We start from the raw sequence: 18391 nt of genomic DNA, 5'->3' as shown, positions 1-18391 counted from the left end.
GAATTTATGCTCTCAGGATAAGAACAATTCCCAAAGAGCCAGAGAAAGCCAGATGATTTTATGAAAAATCACATGAAAACCTATTACATTAGAACAGGTGCTTGGCATTTATTGCACCCTTTATTTCACACATTTTGTTAGTGTCAGTGTAAGATTCAAAAGCATATTATTTTATCTGTTTATCACGTTTAGATAGAGATAATAAAATTAATCAAAATAGATAGGCTGTAATCTGAAAATCTTTAGCAGTATGGGGAAGAAGATTTAAATAATTATATTTTATCTAAGCTATTCATAATTGCTAAATATGTTTCTTGGTCAATATCATTTAGTCTGGCATAAATATTAGTACTTTTTAATCCATTTAAAGTCATTACTTCATAATTATCAAAACAATACTATGAAGTACACAGTGTTATCTTCTCTAATGTAATAGATACAAAGAAACAAGAAGATTAAGTGGCTAACCTTAGATGACCCAGGATTTGGGGAAAAGGAACTAAGTAAATAGTAGTTCATAGTTTTTTGTTTCGTTTTGCTTTTTTAAATTTTATTTATTTATTTTTTTCTGAGAAAAATTCTGTCTTCTGATGCATGGCATTTGAACAGATCTTCTCCTTCTTACACTGTATATTTCCAAATGGGAACATTGTCTCCTTGGACACATTGTGTCTGAGATGAACCTAATGATAACAGTAGGAGCAACAGCTAACATTTATTGAGTGCTAATTACATTTGGCAATGAACAAAACTCTTTCAACATGACTTCATTTAATTCTATTAATCGCCTGTGAGATACAGGCTGTTGTTATCAGCATTTTATAGATGAGGGAAACCTAGGTTCAAAGACTAGGAACTGACTCCGTGTCAGGAAACTGATATATATTAAAGGTAATATCAGATGGTATGCTTTTCACCAATAAACTGTGTCATGAGAAGGATTTGGCTGAAGTGGAAAAACAGAACAAACCCCTTGTTAATCAGCATATTATTAATGCCCTGTTCTAATTCCTTGAATTACTGTTGGACAAATATAATTAAGATTAAAAGTAACTCATCAGATTAAGATTCTACATTATAATTTAATCCTTTTGGGTTTTAGTATTGCTTTAAGCACAGAGCTGTTAAAAAAAATTGCGGGGCTTCACAAATCAAATGAATTAGTAGTTATAATTTGGTATTGGTATATCTACCAAATAGCGCTAAGCGAGCAAATAATCTGATCTCGTATGTGGGTTTTAGCTAAGCTCGTTTCTTCCTGGTGCCACTGCATTTGCAGAAGCCCTCTTCCCATGGCAGGGGCTGCTTCCTTCATGCTTCCCTACTTTGCCCTTCTAACCCTTCTTCTCTAATCCCTTGTGCCCTACTTGCCTCCACTTCAGCTTCTGATCATGCTTTCTTCCATATCACTGTCCTTGAAATGTTTGCAAATCTTTAATGATTCCAAATGCCACTGATAGGTGATGGGGGTGGGGGTCTATGGAGTCAGTAAGAATTTTAAAGCCAACTTTAGAAGTGCTGTAATTCAGTGGCAATTGTGAGTGGGGTGTTAGACATGAAAAGCTATGCTGCAGATTAAAACTAGATCAATACATGATGCTAAATGAACGGGTGTCTGTATTCCTCATGAATGTCTGTCTACCTCCTTTGTCTTGATCTACCTCAGTCTCCCAACCATTTGCTGTGCATCTTTTATGTCTCTTTCTCTGCCACCTTAAAATTTTGGATTTGAGGTACTTCTGCTCATTTTATTAAGGAGCAAAACAGTTTTGCCGGGAAATGCCATCCATCAGTAGAAAGTAATGAGATTCTTTTGTGCATAATACACTGGGGCTTTCTGTTTCCACCATAAGTTGCTCAAGCCACACATACTGTCCTTTCTAAGTTGGGCTGAATTTTATTTGCATTCTCTCTGCCACAGATGAACTCTATCAGATTTTAAAATCAAAAGCCCCAGATGGACCCCCTGTGTAAAGAATATTAAAACTCAAAAATAAAATGCAATACTTCAGAATGAGAATAATGAAAAAAATCATGTTTAATGCATCTGATAATTATTGAATTAACAGATTCTATTGATTACACTTGGAGTTGGCAGAGGCAGGGGCCCAGCAAGCCAAAGATATCCAGCTTCATTCATAGAAGAGCTCAAAGCCTTGGAATTTTGTTTTATACTTCCTATTGTTTTCTTTTTTTGCACATTCCCACCACCCACATGTAAACTAATGGATTAATACGCACACATGCATAGTGGTGATAAAATTGGAAACACAAAACGTTAACCAAACCCTAACCTCTCCAAAATTCCTAATTCCTTGAACTAAGGGTAACAGTGTCAATATTGTTGAAAGATAGTTCTTCTTATTACCTGTACATACTTTAAATATTTCCCAAAGTGTCTCCCACCACCTTTCTCATTCCCAGATGACTAACATATGTTCCTGTATATTTTTTTCAAAGCAAGATTCCATTGATTTTAAAAAACTGAATAAATAAAGAGAACCTGGAAGTTTTTGGAAGTAGAAAAGTCATGATTTATGTAGGGGATGATATAGCATAAAACTAAAGATTTCCCCCATTCGGGGCTCTAAGATACTTACCCTGCTTCTATTGATCAGTGCAATGAAAGATGCTACTATAATACATAAATAGTGGATATTTTGTGTAAATTCTATGCCCTTCTCTCTGAAATAAGCCTGTCTTTTAAAAAGTGGTTGGCCACTGGCAATTTTATTTGACAGAATATAATATGTAGATAAGCTACTATGATTATCACAATAGCACATGATGAAATAGTTGTAGTTTTTCTTCCTTCAATACCTTTACTCATCATAGGTGGCTGAACCCACTACCCTCTTCTCTTTCCCCATGAGTATGAATAGAAAAGTGGATATCAAGGTGTTATTTTATCTCATTCATTCAATAAGTACTTGCATTTTTTGCAAGCTAAAGGTATAGACATAAAAAAACACAACACCCACCACTAGGAATTCATATTCTAGAAGGAGAGAAAGGTATATTAAGAAACAAATAGCAACACTCAGTACAACATAATAGCTGATGGAAAAGAAGTGTGTACGTGGTTCAATGGAAACTCCAGGGAGAACGTGGTCAACTTCCCTGGGATAGAGATGGGCAGAGGAGATGCACCTCCTCAGTGGAGAGCCGCCTGAACATGACTCAGTCTTCCAGGTCCCAGAATTAAGAGGGCCTAAGGATTTATCCTAGAGTATCTTTTAACAAATTTCTAAGATTTTTACGTAGAAATTACTTACAAGTAACTTACATATTCAACTCTGCTCCTGCTTGCCCAGGTTCTGTTTCCTTCCTTCCTTCTTTCCTTCCTTCCTTCCAAGTTATTTAATTATTTATTTATTTATTTAGGCTGCACCAGGTCTTCTTTTTTTTATAACCTCAATTTATTGTGAAATTTAGCAAAAATACATTTGTGAAAGACTATAAAATATATACTTCAAAAGTTTATTATAAAATTAATAGCTTATAATCACTATGTAGCTCTATAGACAGATTATTGCCAGCACACCAGAGCCATCTACGTGCCCCTACTTTTTTTTTTTTTTTAATTGGGGTATCATTGTTTTACAATGTTGTGTTAGTTTCCACTGTACAGCAGGGTGGAGTTCCCTGTGTTACACAGCGGGTTCTCATTAGTTATCTATTTTATACATATTAGTGCATATATGTTAATCCCAATCTCCCAGTTCGTCCCACCACCGCCTTCCCCCCTTGGTGTCCATACATTTTTTCTTGACGTCTGTGTCTCTATTTCTGTCTTATAAACCGGTTCATCTGTATCATGTTTCTAGATTCCACATATATGCATTAATATATGATATTTGTCTTCCTCTTTCTTATTTCACTCTGTATGAAAGTCTAGGTCTATCCACATCTCTATAACTGACCCAATTTCATTCCTTTTTATGGCTGAGTGATATTCCATTGAATATATGTACCACATCTTTATCCATTCATCTGTCGATGGACATTTAGGTTGTTTCCATGACCTGGCTATTATAAAGAGTGCTGCAATGAACATCGGGGTGCATGTGTTTTTTTGAATTATGGTTTTCTCTGGGTATATGCCCATTAATGGGATTGCTGGGTCATATGGTAATTCTATTTGTAGTTTTTTAAGGAACCTCCATACTATTCTTCATAGTGGCTGTGTCAATTTACATTCACACAAACAGTGCAGGAGGGTTCCCTTTTCTCCACACCCTCTCCAGCATTTATTGTTTGTAGATTTTCTGATGATACCCATTCTAACCGGTGTGAGGTGATACCTCATTGTAGTTTTGATTTGTGTTTCTCTAATAATTAGTGATGTTGAGCATCTTTTCAAGTGCCTCTTGGCCATCTGTATGTCTTCTTTGGAGAAATGTCTATTTTAGGTCTTCTGCCCATTTTTTGGTTGGATTGTTTGGGTTTTTTTTGATATTGAGCTGCATGAGCTGTTTGTATATTTTGGAGATTGATCCTTTGTCCATTGATTCATTTGCAAATATTATCTACCATTCTGAGAATTGTCTTCTCATCTTGTTTATGGTTTCCTTTGCTGTGCAAAAAATTTTAAGTTTCATTAGGTCCCATTTGTTTATTTTTGTTTTTATTTCCATTACTCAAGGAGGTGGGTCAAAAAAGATCTTGCTGTGATTTATGTCAAAGAGTGTTCTTCCTGTGTTTTCCTCTAAGAGTTTTGTAGTGTCTTGTCTTACATTTAGGTCTTTAATCCATTTTGAGTTTACTTTTGTGTATGGTGTTAGGGAGTGTTCTAATTTCATTCTTTTACATGTAGCTGTCCAGTTTTCTCAGCACCACTTATTGAAGAGACTGGCCTTTCTCCATTGTATATCCTCGCCTCCTTTGTCATAGATCAGTTTACCATAGGTGTGTGAGTTTATCTCTGGCCTTTCTATCTGGTTCCTTTGATCTATATTTCTATTTTTGTGCCAATACCATACTGTCTTGATTACTGTAGCTTTGTAGTATAGTCTGAAGTCAGGGAAACTGACTACTGCAGCCCCGTGTTTTTTCTCAACATTACTTTGGCTACTCAGTGTCTTTTGTGTCTCCATACAAATTTTAAGATTTTTTGTTCTACTTCTGTGGAAAATGCCATTCGTAATTTGATAGGGATTGCATTGAATCTGTAGATTGCTTCGGGTAATATAGTCATTTTCACAATATTGATTCTTCCAATCCAAGAACATGGTATATCTCGCCAACTGTTTGTGTCATCTTTGATTTCTTTCATCAGTATCTTATAGTTTTCTGAATACAGGTCTTTTACCTCCTGAGGTAGGTTTATTCCTAGGTATTTCATTCTTTCTGTTGCAATGGTGAATGGAATTATTTCCTTAATTTCACTTTCTGATCTTTTGTTGTTAATGTATAGGAATGCAAGAGATTTCTGTGCATTAATTTTGTATCCTGCAACTTTACCAAATTCATTGATTAGCTCTAGTAGTTTTCTGGTGACGTCTTTAGGATTTTCTGTGTATAGTATCCTGTCATCTGCAAACAGTGACAGCTTTACTTCTTTTCCAGTTTGTATTCCTCTTATTTCTTTTTCTTCTCTGATTGCCGTGGCTATGACTTCCAAATGTATGTTGAATAATAGTGGCAAGAGTGGGCATCCTTGTCTTGTTCCTGCTCTTAGAGGAAATGCTTTCAGTTTTTCACCATTGAGAATCATGTTTGCTGTGGGTTTGTCATATATGGCCTTTATTATGTTGAAGTAGGTTCCCTCTGTGCCCACTTTCTGGAGAGTTTTTATCATTAGTGGGTGTTAAATTTTATCAGAAGATTTTTCTGCATCTATTGAGATAATCATATGGTCTTTATTCTTCAATTTGTTATTATGGTGTATCACATTCATTGATTTGCATGTATTGCAGAATCATTGCATCTCTGGGATAAATCCCACTTGATCATGGTGTATGATCCTTTCAATGTGTTGTTGGATTCTGTTTGCTAGTATTTTGTTGAGGATTTTTGCATCTATATTAATGAGTGATATTGGGCTTTAATTTTCTTTTTTGTAGTATCTTTGTCTGGTTTTGGTATCAGGGTGATGGTGTGCTCCGGGTCTTAGTTGTGGCATTTGGGCTCTTAGTTGAGGCATGTGAGATCTAGTTCCCTGCCTAGGGATCGAACCTGGGCCCCCTGCATTGGGAGCCCCACGAAAGTCCCTGTTTTATTTCCTATTAACTGGAATGGGAAACTCAGCTCCATCATCAGTTTCCTAAAAATGTTGAATCACACTGTTTCTCTGACCGTAAGTTCACTGAGTATTTCATGACCCTAGTGAGTGGGTAACAACTGTTGCACAGCCTTCTATCATCTTCTTAGTTTGCACCCTCTTTTTTTCTTCCTCCCTCCCTTCTTTCTTCCTTCCCACCCTTCCTTAGTTCCTTCCTTCCTACATTTCTTTCTTTCTTCACCCCTGGCATCATAAAACTGTCCCTCTTGCTCTCTTCAGAATAATCAAGTCTCTTTTTAAAATAATTTCGGCAGCAGCCTCCACTCACTTCCCCGCCATGGAACTCACCTAGCTCAACTGAGCTTATTGAGACATTTTCTCAGTTCTCCCTCAAGCAGGAATTGCCATACCAGCTCCGAAGAGAATGAAACTTGCATAACAAAAAGAAAGCTTCACTGATTTGATAAAAACTTGGATGAATGTTTGAATGGCCTTGGGCCTGCCTATTGACTGCCAGGTTATGCTCTGAGCCTGTTAGGCATAGTAGTTCATGGCATTCAGCAAATCTGAATGGTAGCACTAGAGCTGTCCCAATTTTACTGAAAGCAGGAAGAGATGAATCACAAAGAGGTAAAATCACTTGACCAAAGTCCCACAGGTAATAAATGGTGAACTAGGATTCAAACCCAGAGACTGGCTTGAGCCTATGCTCCTAAAGATTATACTATATTATAGAAGAAGTGAGAACTCAGTGCTGTGTTGTCTGTTAACACTCTTGACATATTGGATATCAGTTTGAAAGTTGTAAGAGACACCCCAAATAACAGCAGTTGAAGTAATTTATGAATATAACTCATCACATATAAAAGTCTAAGAGTAACTGAGAGGTTGATACATTACATCTTACATCCATTGCTTAGAACTTGGTCACATGGCAACACTTTCTTACAAAAAGAGGCTAAAAAATCAAGTTTTATCTTGATGATCATGTACCAACAAAGTACAAATACTAGGTAAAAAGAGAACAGCTATTAGAAGCAGCAACCTGAACTGAAGTGGATTAACTCTTCATATTTTCTCCAAATTCTTTCAAGGTCAATTCCTTCTCTAAATAGTTTTACATTAAACTTGAGTTACAGAATAACTTCGATAGTCATCAGATATAACAGGTGCATCCTTGTTTTGTCTCTGAAGAACATAGACGTGGAATTATTAGGGTGAAATCTTTAAGGGTGTATGCGCATCTTTTGTGTTGAAAACAGCATCACAGGAGAACAGATGTATCCATAATGCCTGCAGGTACCGTCTCGTTCCCTGGCAAGGACTAGCCCGTGATTTTGCTTAAGTCAGGAACAGAAGTGCAGGAGAGCATATGTTTTCTAGGAGAGGTAAAAACATAGACCAGAGGCTTGACAACCTGATAATATTGAGGAAGTCTTTGGCCTTTCAGTACTGATGGAACACTAGTTGTTCATTCCTTTCCATTGAGTTCTGATCTAAGAGTTAGTCAGTAAATAAATCCTTTAAAAAGGGCAAACAAATTGTCAAGGGCTAAATTTGGCACTGTGGGAGAGGCATTGCCTTTATAAAGTTGTATGTCACTAATTAAGTGATGAATCCAGAGCTGTAATTAATACTTGTTCATTTACCAAGGTCACATATTTGGAGGAGCTGAACATATGAGAGCAGTGAATCCTTTGATTGCTTCAAAAGTGAATATAGGGTAGGTGGGTAGTTCAAGATAAAAAAGTATCCTTCCAGGGCTTCCCTGGTGGTGCAGTGGTTGAGAACCCACCTGCCAATGCAGGGGACACGGGTTCGTGCCCCGGTCCGGGAAGATCCCACATGCCGTGGAGCGGCTGGGCCTGTGAACCATGGCCGCTGAGCCTGCGCGTCCGGAGCCTGTGCTCCGCAACGGGAGAGGCCACAACAGTGAGAGGCCCGCGTACCGCAAAAAAAAAAAAAAAGTATCCTGATTGTGGTACTATATACCAGAAATTACATTAGGCAGTGGAGGGAGATATAGGCGTGAACAAAAATAATAACTTTGACATTGTGGATCTTACATTCTGGAGGGGGAGAAAAACAGTAAATAAATAAATAAATATCATTATTAAATATTATTATAGCAGTACATTTAATACATGAATAATATTAAATAATATTTTAAATAAAATGAAATATTTTAAAATAATATTAATGTTAGATAGTTAAGTAGGTAATAAAGATTTGATCTGTCGTGTGGTTGTGGTATATGATCAGAAGAAAAACAGAGTAAGGTAGGGATTACAGAGAAATGATGTGGGGTGTTTTGAGTGAGTGGTCAGGAAAGGCCCTCTTCTCAGGCACATTTAAATTGAGACAACTTTGAAATGGAAGAGTAGGTCAAGCAGAGGTCACAGCACGTGCAGTGACCCTGAGTAGTGATGGTGCTTGGTGTCCTGGGAGCGTCGAGAGCAGCTGACTGCAGCAGAGTGAGCCTGAGGAGAGTGGTAAGACACGGGGTCTGAGATGTTTCTGGGGCACAGAGCTTATAGAGACTGTGAAGCCAAGGTGAAGACTTCACATTTCATTTGGAGCAAGGCTGTCGTTGATCATTATAACTCTCCTTCTGTTACTCATTGCATATTTCTTATTGCATATTTCTTATTTCATCAGCCAGTCCTTCTTCTCAACAGTGTTTCAGTTGGTGGGTTAAGTTAGGCCTTCATCTCTGAAAGGTTTGAATGATCAATGTCTGTGTCTTTGTGTTTTCCTATAGTTTTCCAATTAAGCTATACTATTGGATATGAAATGACTAAGAAGCATCTCAGAAAATCTCTTAGGTTCCACATGTATTCCTCCCTGCCCCCACTGTATAACATCAACTCGATTTCCTCTGGGTAAATGACATTAGTCACCCTAACAATAATTTAATCACCTTTGCCTATTAATGCTTTAGTGGCACCAATGGGCCCAAATGGCCAGGTGATGGTGTCAGTTTCCAATCCAGTGGACTTCTTGTTGCATCACCTTGACCATTTCTTCCCTTGGATTTGAAATGACTAAATGAGCGGAGTCAAATTTAGAGGAACAGAAAACCAATACTTTGAGTGGAATATTAGTTGTAATAGCGAGAAGACCCACACTTCCTTTCACCATAATATTCTGACTATGACAGAAACAGCACAGCCCCTGGTTCCAAAGCTGTACTTCATCCTACAGGTAAGTGCTCTGAGCTTTCTGAGTGTCGCTTCCAACACAGGCCACATCTGAGCTTTCAATAGGCCATCCTACTGATCTATTGGGTCATCTTCTATAATGGTATATGTGGTAACTCCCAGTGTAGTCCACAGGGTCCAAAGCCGTAGCTGGGCTTTTGCTGTAAAATGAGTTCTTTAGTCAGAAGTGATGTTTTGTGAGATGGTCGTGTTGTCAGAAGCATTGCAGAGAGCAAATGCAAATCAGTATGACAAGTGTTTACACCTATGAAGACACACGGCTGCTCCCATTGGGATGGAAGGATCTGGTATAATCAACCTGCTGCCACGTGGTTGTTTGGTCTCCCTGGGATTGGTGTCCTGTAGGAGGCTCTGTGTTGGTGTCTAATGTTTGCAAGTTAGCTCAGTAATGGTAAGAGCCTAGACAGCCTAGAAGAGGAAAGTGCGTGCTTTTCATCATATGCGTACCTTCGATCTCTGCTGCCTTGGTTACTTTTTTAACAGACACATCAGCAAGCATTTAGAACAGCTAGAGAAAGAGGCTGACTGGCATCCATGAATGTATTTCCATTGCCATCTGATCACTGAGAGCCTCCTCTGTCATGAATGATATTTGGTTATAATTCGTAGAGGACAAAAATATCTTTGCATGTGCCTTTCTCAGAGAGCTATCCACATACCTCCTCCCCAGATTTCCTTGTCACCAATCTATTCTTTCCAAGTCCCTGACCATTCAGCTAAACTCTTAGCCACTGCCCATGAATCAATGTAGACCTTTTCCTCTAGCTATCTCTGAATCTAGAGAAAGGGACAACAGAATATTCTGCTTAAATTTTCTTTAGCAGGATGTTTTCCGTTCACTTCCATCTTTAAGAAATACTCTAGATTGGGGCAATGATGCTGAAGCAATCTATTTCCAGTTGCTTTCAGTATATCACACTATAAACCAGGCCCCAATGGTCATAAGGATGCCCTGTGATGCCTGAAGCATAGATTGAGGTAGAGACAATGCAGCAGGAGCAGGTGATGTATGAATCACTTGATGACATCACTTGTGTCTGCCTTCACGATATGCTCCAGGTTCATCTCTTATAGCCCATTTCCACCTAGTGGGTTGCTGGTGCATATGCCCAATTTTCTGGTTTGATCGGTCAAATACCATCGTGGGCAGTTCAGAATGCGTGGTCAAGTGATGTCTTTCAGTCAAGTGTACAGCACTGGGAGAACCCAGTGGCCATTTAAGAGCTATTTCTCATAAAGAGAATAGTTATCATAGAATGGGGTAAGACTTTGCTCTGAAAGCTTTAAGGTCAGCACCGTGATTGTCCTATTGAAGGCTACTAGCAGGACTATGAGACATGCATATTTGCCACAAACACTTCAGTCCCCCCGGGTGTGCCGGGTTATAAGGCCTCAAGGGCAAGAGTAGCTTTCATTGCATCCCGGATCTGTAGCAGAATCTTCTCTTTCTCTGGGCCCCACTCTAAATCAGAAGCCTTAAAGTTACCCTTTAAATAGTTTGGAGCAGCACACTGAAATATGATATATATTTGCCTCGAAAATCCAAAAGATACCAAACTAGCCTTATGCCTCTTTCTTAATTCCAGGTAGTCCAAGTTGACGCAATTTGTCTTTCACTTTGGAGGAAGTGCCTCAACTTGCTCCAGACCATTGGAGTCCCAGAAACTTCTCAGAGGTCGAGGGCCTCTGAATTTCTGTTTCTTGCCTATCCTCTGGCATTCATGTGTCTTAGTAAGGCATTTAAACCTCATGCTACTTCCTGTTTTCCAGGTCCAATCAGTATGATGCCATCCATATGCTGGACCAGTGTGTTGATCTACAGATTGTCCAGACAATCCCGATTTCTACAGACTAGGTTATGACAGAGGGAAGGGGAGCTGGCACAGTCTTCATGCAAGACAGCAAAGGAATACTGTTGGTCCATTCCAGTTGAAAACTAATAGTTAGTGCAGGAGCTAATCAGGATAACAATAGTATTTAAAATCATGACGTCACACCGGTCAGAATGGCCATCATCAAAATATCTACAAACAATAAATGCCGGAGAGGGTGTGGAGAAAAGGGAACCCTCCTACACTGTTGGTGGGAATGTAAATTGGTACAACCACTATGGAGAACAGTATGGAGGTTCCTTAAAAAACTAAAAATAGAGCTACCATATGATCCAGAAATCCCACTCCTGGGCATTTATTCAGAGAAAACCATAATTCATAAAGATACATGCACCCCAATGTTCGTTGCAGCACTATTTACAATATCTGAATTTTGAAATCTTGCTGAAAGGTAGAGTAGAATAAGCATTGAGAACTGAATGTCAAATTTGGCAGTGACTCTTCAGTGACTTGAAAAGAGCAGTTTCAGTGGAGTGGGTAGCAGGGGCCAAATAGCCTGATTGGAATGGATTCAAGGGAGAATGGAAGAGAGTCATTGGAGAGGGCAAATATAAAAAGGTCTTTCAGTGAGGGTTCTTGTAAAGATAATGAAAGAAATTAGTGTCAACTGGAGGGAGTCAAAACAGCATGCCTGTGTGCTGATGGAAATGATGGAAGAGAAATGGAAAAAATATGTTTCAGGAAAAAGGGGTGATAAGTACATGAATGAAGACAGTGCATATGTAAGAGTCAGGAGAGTGTTCTACAGTTAAGGTTCAAAGATGATATGCAGTCAGGGCTTACAAAAGGGAGGAAGGAGGTAAAATTTGAACTCAGCATACTTGGTCATTCTTCAAGAGGTAGGCTCAGAATGGTTCTCCCTTTCCTCAACATGCCCCCTGCCACACACACACACACACACACACACACACACCCTTCCATGCAGGCAAAAAAACACTAGCAACAAAGCATGGGAAACTGGAAGGCCAGGTGGAGATGCTCATAAATATTCATCAAAACATCATGTTGGTGTTTCCTGGCATTCTGTCCTCAAATATCACTGTTATGTTTCAGAACCAAGTATTTTTACTGTTAGATTATAAATTTTCTCCAGACCTAGGGAAGACTCTGAGCAGTTTGAAAATAACAATGTACATTTCATGATTTAGCAAAACAAACACAAAATCATTTAAAAACACAGATGCCATGGATGGCTTGTAGGGACAGCTGTTGTAACATTATCCAGTCAGGAAAAAGAACGGTCTTGCTTCTGTATATTATAGGGTTGGAACTTTTTTGACCTGGAGTCATAGATACAGTTTGCTCATGTTATCAACATAAGGGATGAGCAAACTTTTTTTTAAAGGAGCAGGCAGTAAATATTTTAGGCTTGTGGATGATATGACAACTGCCTCAACCACTCTGTCCTGCTGTATACTAGCTGTGTGACACTGGCAAAATTATATGCCAGTCTGTGTCTCAGTGTTCTCATCTGTACAGTAAGGTTACTGTTACCACCTGCTTTGAAGATACAAACTAAATATGTTAATATATTTAATGCTTAGAACTGGATCTGGCAGAAAAGACTCTCTCAGCCAGTGAGGGCTCTTATTATAGTATACTACGCTGAGTTGCACTCCTATTCCTTTCTCCTATTGCCCAGTTCCCAACAGCCATCAACATAAGGTGATCATTTTTGTTATTTGTGTGTGCTTATGTCCTTTATGTAAAAATAAGCAAATAAGAATATTTTCATTTTTCTCATTTTTATGCAAACTACACACAAAATGTCACCTTACTTTAAAAAACTTAGTGTGTCTTTAAAGTCTTTATACACCAACAATTAGAGAGCATCTTCAGTCTTTTGTATAGCTGCATAATGTTCCATTTTACCCACATAATCTATTTGTCCAATCCTCTGTTTATGGACAACATATTTATTTCTAAATATTTGCTATGAATAAGGAATAACCTAGTACATATGCCAGTTTGAGTTGTGTAAATATACCTATAAGGTAAATATCCAAGACTGAAATTTTAGGCCAGAATGTTAATGATTTTGTAATTTGGGTAGATATAAGTTAATTTTTTTTAATGTTGTCTAATTTATTAGTTAAGGTCCTGGGTTCTAGAATCAAACTGAGTTCAAATCCCAGCTTCACTACTGCTACCTTTATAAAATGAGCAGTTCCATCTATATCACAGTACCCCAGCTAGAGCTGTTTCCATTCAGCTGTGGTTAGAATCCAGTATCAAGTGGATTGAGAGTATGGATATTGAATGTGGAGTCAATTGTTTCAAAAAGTTTGTCTATGAAATGAAAGAGAGAATGTAAAGAGTTTGGGATGATGGATGAAGGGACTCTTAAGGTGGGAGAGATGTGAGCATATTTAAATTTTGATGGGTGTGATTTGGTTGAGAAGAACTGATTATACAGTACAGGAATATGCAGGAAAGCATAACAGTTACTGAGAAGGAAGAAGATAATAGGAAAGGAACAAGAAGGAAATGGGCTTATTGGGCTTAAATGATGGGAAGAGCTTCCCACTGCAGTAACATGAGGGATCAAAGACAAAGGAAGCTGTAGCACTTATAGTTTTAGTAGAAGGTAGTGAGGGCTTTTCCATCTGGTCACTTCAACTTTTTTCACCAAAGTAAAAGGCAGAATCATCTTCTGAAATTAAGGGAGAAAGGGGCAGTTGAAAGGTTAGTAGTTGGCTCTTTGAGAGGAATAGAAAAGGTTGAAGTTTGTTGCAGACGATGACAAGTTAAGTTGTTCAAAGAAATGGACGACGATTGCCAGTCAATGCCGTGCTCCCATTTGAGTTTGGTGATCTTACATCTGCAGTGGAACCCAGCTGTCTCTCTGTGGAACTTCAGCCGAGCTTAGCCATTCAGGTGTAGCACATGTATTAATTACTTGATTTTCTAGGTAAGTAGCAAGTGGGGGGTATACCTCGCCAAGTGCATTTTTAAAATAAGTGAAGAGAGCAATAGATTGGGGAAAAGTGAAGGATTCAGGAGGGTGAGAACAATTTAATAAGCAAATAGGAAGGAGAAGTCATAATAAGGTAATGTGCACAAATCATGTAGCATCACCCCTAGTACATAGTTAGTACATAGTGCTCAGTAAATGTTTACTGCTGTCATCATCATGAACAGAATTGTATCCTACATTTATCCAACCTAATGCTTCTCTTTGAGTCCCAAGAGTACAAGAATCTTTCAACAGAGAAAGTAGGAGAAGCTTCAAGCCAGCTGGTTATTTCAAAAGTATAAAATCAATCCACTTGTTTTTAATCTGGCATGCCAATGGGGCAGTTCATTTTTGTTTTCCTTATTTCTATGGCAAACATGTTGCACTAACTTTGAGAGTGATCAAAGTACAAGACAAATAAAATTTGACCTGGTCAAGTCGAGCATTTCTGTGATAGCTTTAAGGAGCTGCCACAAATTTGATATCTGATTTAAAGCAGTCATTGTTGCCTTCCCCTCACCTCCCATCTTTGAAGGTTGGCTTGTGGAATTGCACCTAGGAGGGGAGGAAGAGGGTGAACACATCAGGTCATTTGATGTTGTCAGAACCAGGATGTATATTGATCAGCTCGGTTATTTAATCCTCTTGTAATTCTGCTGTTCCAATACAGTGAGGCTCTGAAGCTCTGTGAGCAGGCTCTTTTGCTAGGGGTTCTCTTGTTTACCGAAGAAGAGTTAGAGCGGGTGGGAGGATGAATACACACAACAACGAAAAGAGCACAATGGAAATCATCTAATTTATTATCTATATGAATGTGAAAGCATGGAAGAGAGCAGAATTTTTAGCAGTTCCACATGAACGATTAAAATAATTCAGAGTGATTTGTGTAAACTATGCGACAAGTCAGCACATTTGAATATCATTTGAATTCCACAATGATCATAAAAAGGTGTAAGCAGAATAGCTTTGGTTAGCTCTGCGTGTCTTTTACTGGCAGCGTGAAAAATAAAACTCTTTAGCTGTACATAGGTGTAGAACTTCAACTGGGCTGCGGTTAGATGCTCTGAGCTTTCAGTAGTCGTATTTGTCTTCCCTGTTGATCCTTTTTTATTTTGTTTGTTTTATGTTTTTATTGTCTGTCTCCCCTATTAGAGGGCATGGCCTATGATTGTTCCTCTCCAGTTCCTAGAATAGTGCCTGGAATATATTATTAGGTCCTCAGTAAACATTAATTGAATAGATTAATGAGTGAATGATGAATGTCTAAATTGTGCTTTCACCATGTAAGTAAATTCTTTTTTTTCAAGAAGGTATTTGATTGAACCTATGTATGAAAATTTACTATTTTTGAATTACCTTCACATAGCATCAGTTGAAGAAGATTTAGTGGGTAGCTGCAAGGTGTGTGGGGCAGAGGACTTGAAGTGCTTTTGGTGATGTAAAAAGCCCACCGTCTGAGCCTGTGCCAGCGAATACCATGGCATATCATGGAGGGGGTTATGCTTGCTTGATCAGAGTTGGGGCTGACACTTGGCTGGAAATGTCTTCAAGTAAAAGAATTAGGTAGAAAATTTTTCCAATAGCTGTAAAGAAAATTTTTCCATTAATTAAATGTGAGCTAGGAGACCACCAGAGTTTTCTCTTTAAATATAGAACTGACGGCAAATTGTGGTTTCAGTCATCATGATTACGCAAATACAAACCTCTTTAAGAGCATTATAAATAGTGTGGCTTAGAAAGAAGAACCTCTTGACTTTTTTCCTCACAGTTCTTTTTCTTTCTCCAATGAGTTCTTGACCGTGTAAAATATTACATCCTGATTTCCTAACATGAGAAGCAAGCATATTTCTGGATCTTGTTTCTTGCTTATTATGAGTAGTATTTATATTACACCCAGAGGATAGTTTTTTGTGTGTTATTCTTATAAATGACTTGAAAGATCCGATAAAAATGGGAAAGGATTTCAGGATAATGGTTCCTTTTCAAATGGAGATGAAGCTTTTTGATTACACAGGGTTGCCTTTCTCTGTTTACAAACACTTTGTCCTTTATCCTTGTCCCTGACCTTCTGTTTGCAGTGATCCTGTATGTAATGAGGCCTGGCATGTGTGGTGTCAGGGAAAGGTCCAGATAAGGGAGAGAGCACCATCAGATAGTCCTTGTCTAACATACAGTATTTCCCTCCATTATCCTTATCTTCATACTTAACTTCTGTTACTACACCTTCTCCTGTTTTAAGAATGAGCGTGAAACCATGGAGCTCTTATTCTGCAATGACATATTTTAATGGCAAGATCTGTTTATGTATACTCCGTGAATTAAAGAGTGGAACAGTTTTCATTGAATTATCTAAATACATTTCCAAGATTTAGAGTCAACTGATTTGTTGGGACACTTGCCTTCCTTATCTTCTTTGAGGTGACTTTCAAAGTCTAGCTCTAACTATTATATAGAGACCAGGTAACTGTATTCAATATCTTGTGATAAACCATAATGGAAAAGAATATATATAAAACTGAATCACTTTGCTGTACAGCAGAAATTAAACACAGCATTGTAAATCAACTATACTTCAATAAAATTAAACAAAAATAAAGACTAGCTCTTACTACACTTTGTATTTATATCCCTTTTTTACCTTTCCAAACTCCCTAGCATACACTTCCTAAACTTTACTCCTAGATTTGCTCAGAGTGTTATTTTTTTAATTTATTTTTTTAACATCTTTATTGGAGTATAATTGCTTTTCAGAGTATTATTTTAATAACACTGCTTCTGTTTTTAGGAGAATAATTTCCCTGGCAGATTTATTATATTCATATGTTTGAACAAGTTCATAGAAAGGTGAAGTCTTAAAACATGAATAGTCATTTATTTTTATTTTTATTAAGGCATAATCTACATTCAGTAAATATCACCCTTTTTAATGTCCAGTTCTGTGAGTTTTGACAGATATACACAGTGACATAACCATGGTCACCTCCCAATTTTCCACACCCTTCTGTAGATAATGCCGCAGTGAACGTGGGGGTACGTGTATCTTTCTGTGCAGGTGTTTTTATTTTCTTCAGATAAATACCCAGATGTAGAATTGTTGGATCATATGGTAGTTCTATTTTTAATTTTCTGAGAAAGCTCCACTATTGTGCTTGTACCATTTTATATTCCCACCAACAGTTCACAAGGGATCCCTTGCCTCCACACCCTCATCAACATTTGTGATTTCTTGTCTTTTTGATGCTGGCCATTCTAACAGGTGTGAGGTGATATCTCATTGTGGTTTGGCTTTGCATTTCCCTGATGATTAGTGATGTGGAGAGTCTTTCCATGTACCTGTTGGCCATCTGTATGTCTTCTTTGTAAAAACGTCTATTAAAATCTTCTGCCCATTTTTTAATTGATTTTTTCTTCTTTTTGTTTGCTGTTGCTTTACATATTTTGGATATCAGTCTCTTATCAGACATATGATTGAAAATATTTCCTCCCATTCCTTCCATAAAAAGTAGGTTGCTTTTTACTTTGTTGCTGGTTTCCTTTGTTGTGCAGAAGCTTTTTAATTTCATATAGTCCTACTTGTTTATTTTTGCCTTCATTGCCTTTGCTTGTGGTGTCAAATCTGAAAAAATGCCAAGATTGATGTCAAGGAGTTTATGGCCTATGTTTTCTACTAGGAGTCTTATGGTTTCAGGTCTTACGTTCAAGTCTTTCATCCATTGCTAGTTAATTTTTGTTTTTGGTGGAAGACAGTGGCCCAGTCTCACTCTTTGTTGTCCAGTTTTCCCAGCACCGCTTATTGAAGAGACTGTCTTTTCCCCATTGTGTATTCTTGCCTCCTTTGTCAAAAATTTTATGGTATTAATTATTTCTGTTCTGTCTACCAACATTTTACTAAGCCCTTTTTACATACTAGTTCACCTAATTCTCAGAGAATGCTATGACATTTTTCTGAATATCCCATTTTCCTGAGGAGGCAACTGAACACCTCTGAGGTTAATAGGATTTCATGGGATAACATAGCTAGATAGAGACAGGAGATTGGCCCACTTTCAGGGCTATCCTACCTCAAAGCCCTTGTCCATTTTTCTAGGCTTATAACCAC

This window comes from Phocoena sinus, chromosome 11, assembly GCF_008692025.1.
Source record: "Phocoena sinus isolate mPhoSin1 chromosome 11, mPhoSin1.pri, whole genome shotgun sequence".
Classification (NCBI taxonomy): domain Eukaryota; kingdom Metazoa; phylum Chordata; class Mammalia; order Artiodactyla; family Phocoenidae; genus Phocoena; species Phocoena sinus.
The sequence above is the reverse complement of the archived record's forward strand: the minus strand, read 5'-3'. Positions refer to the sequence as shown.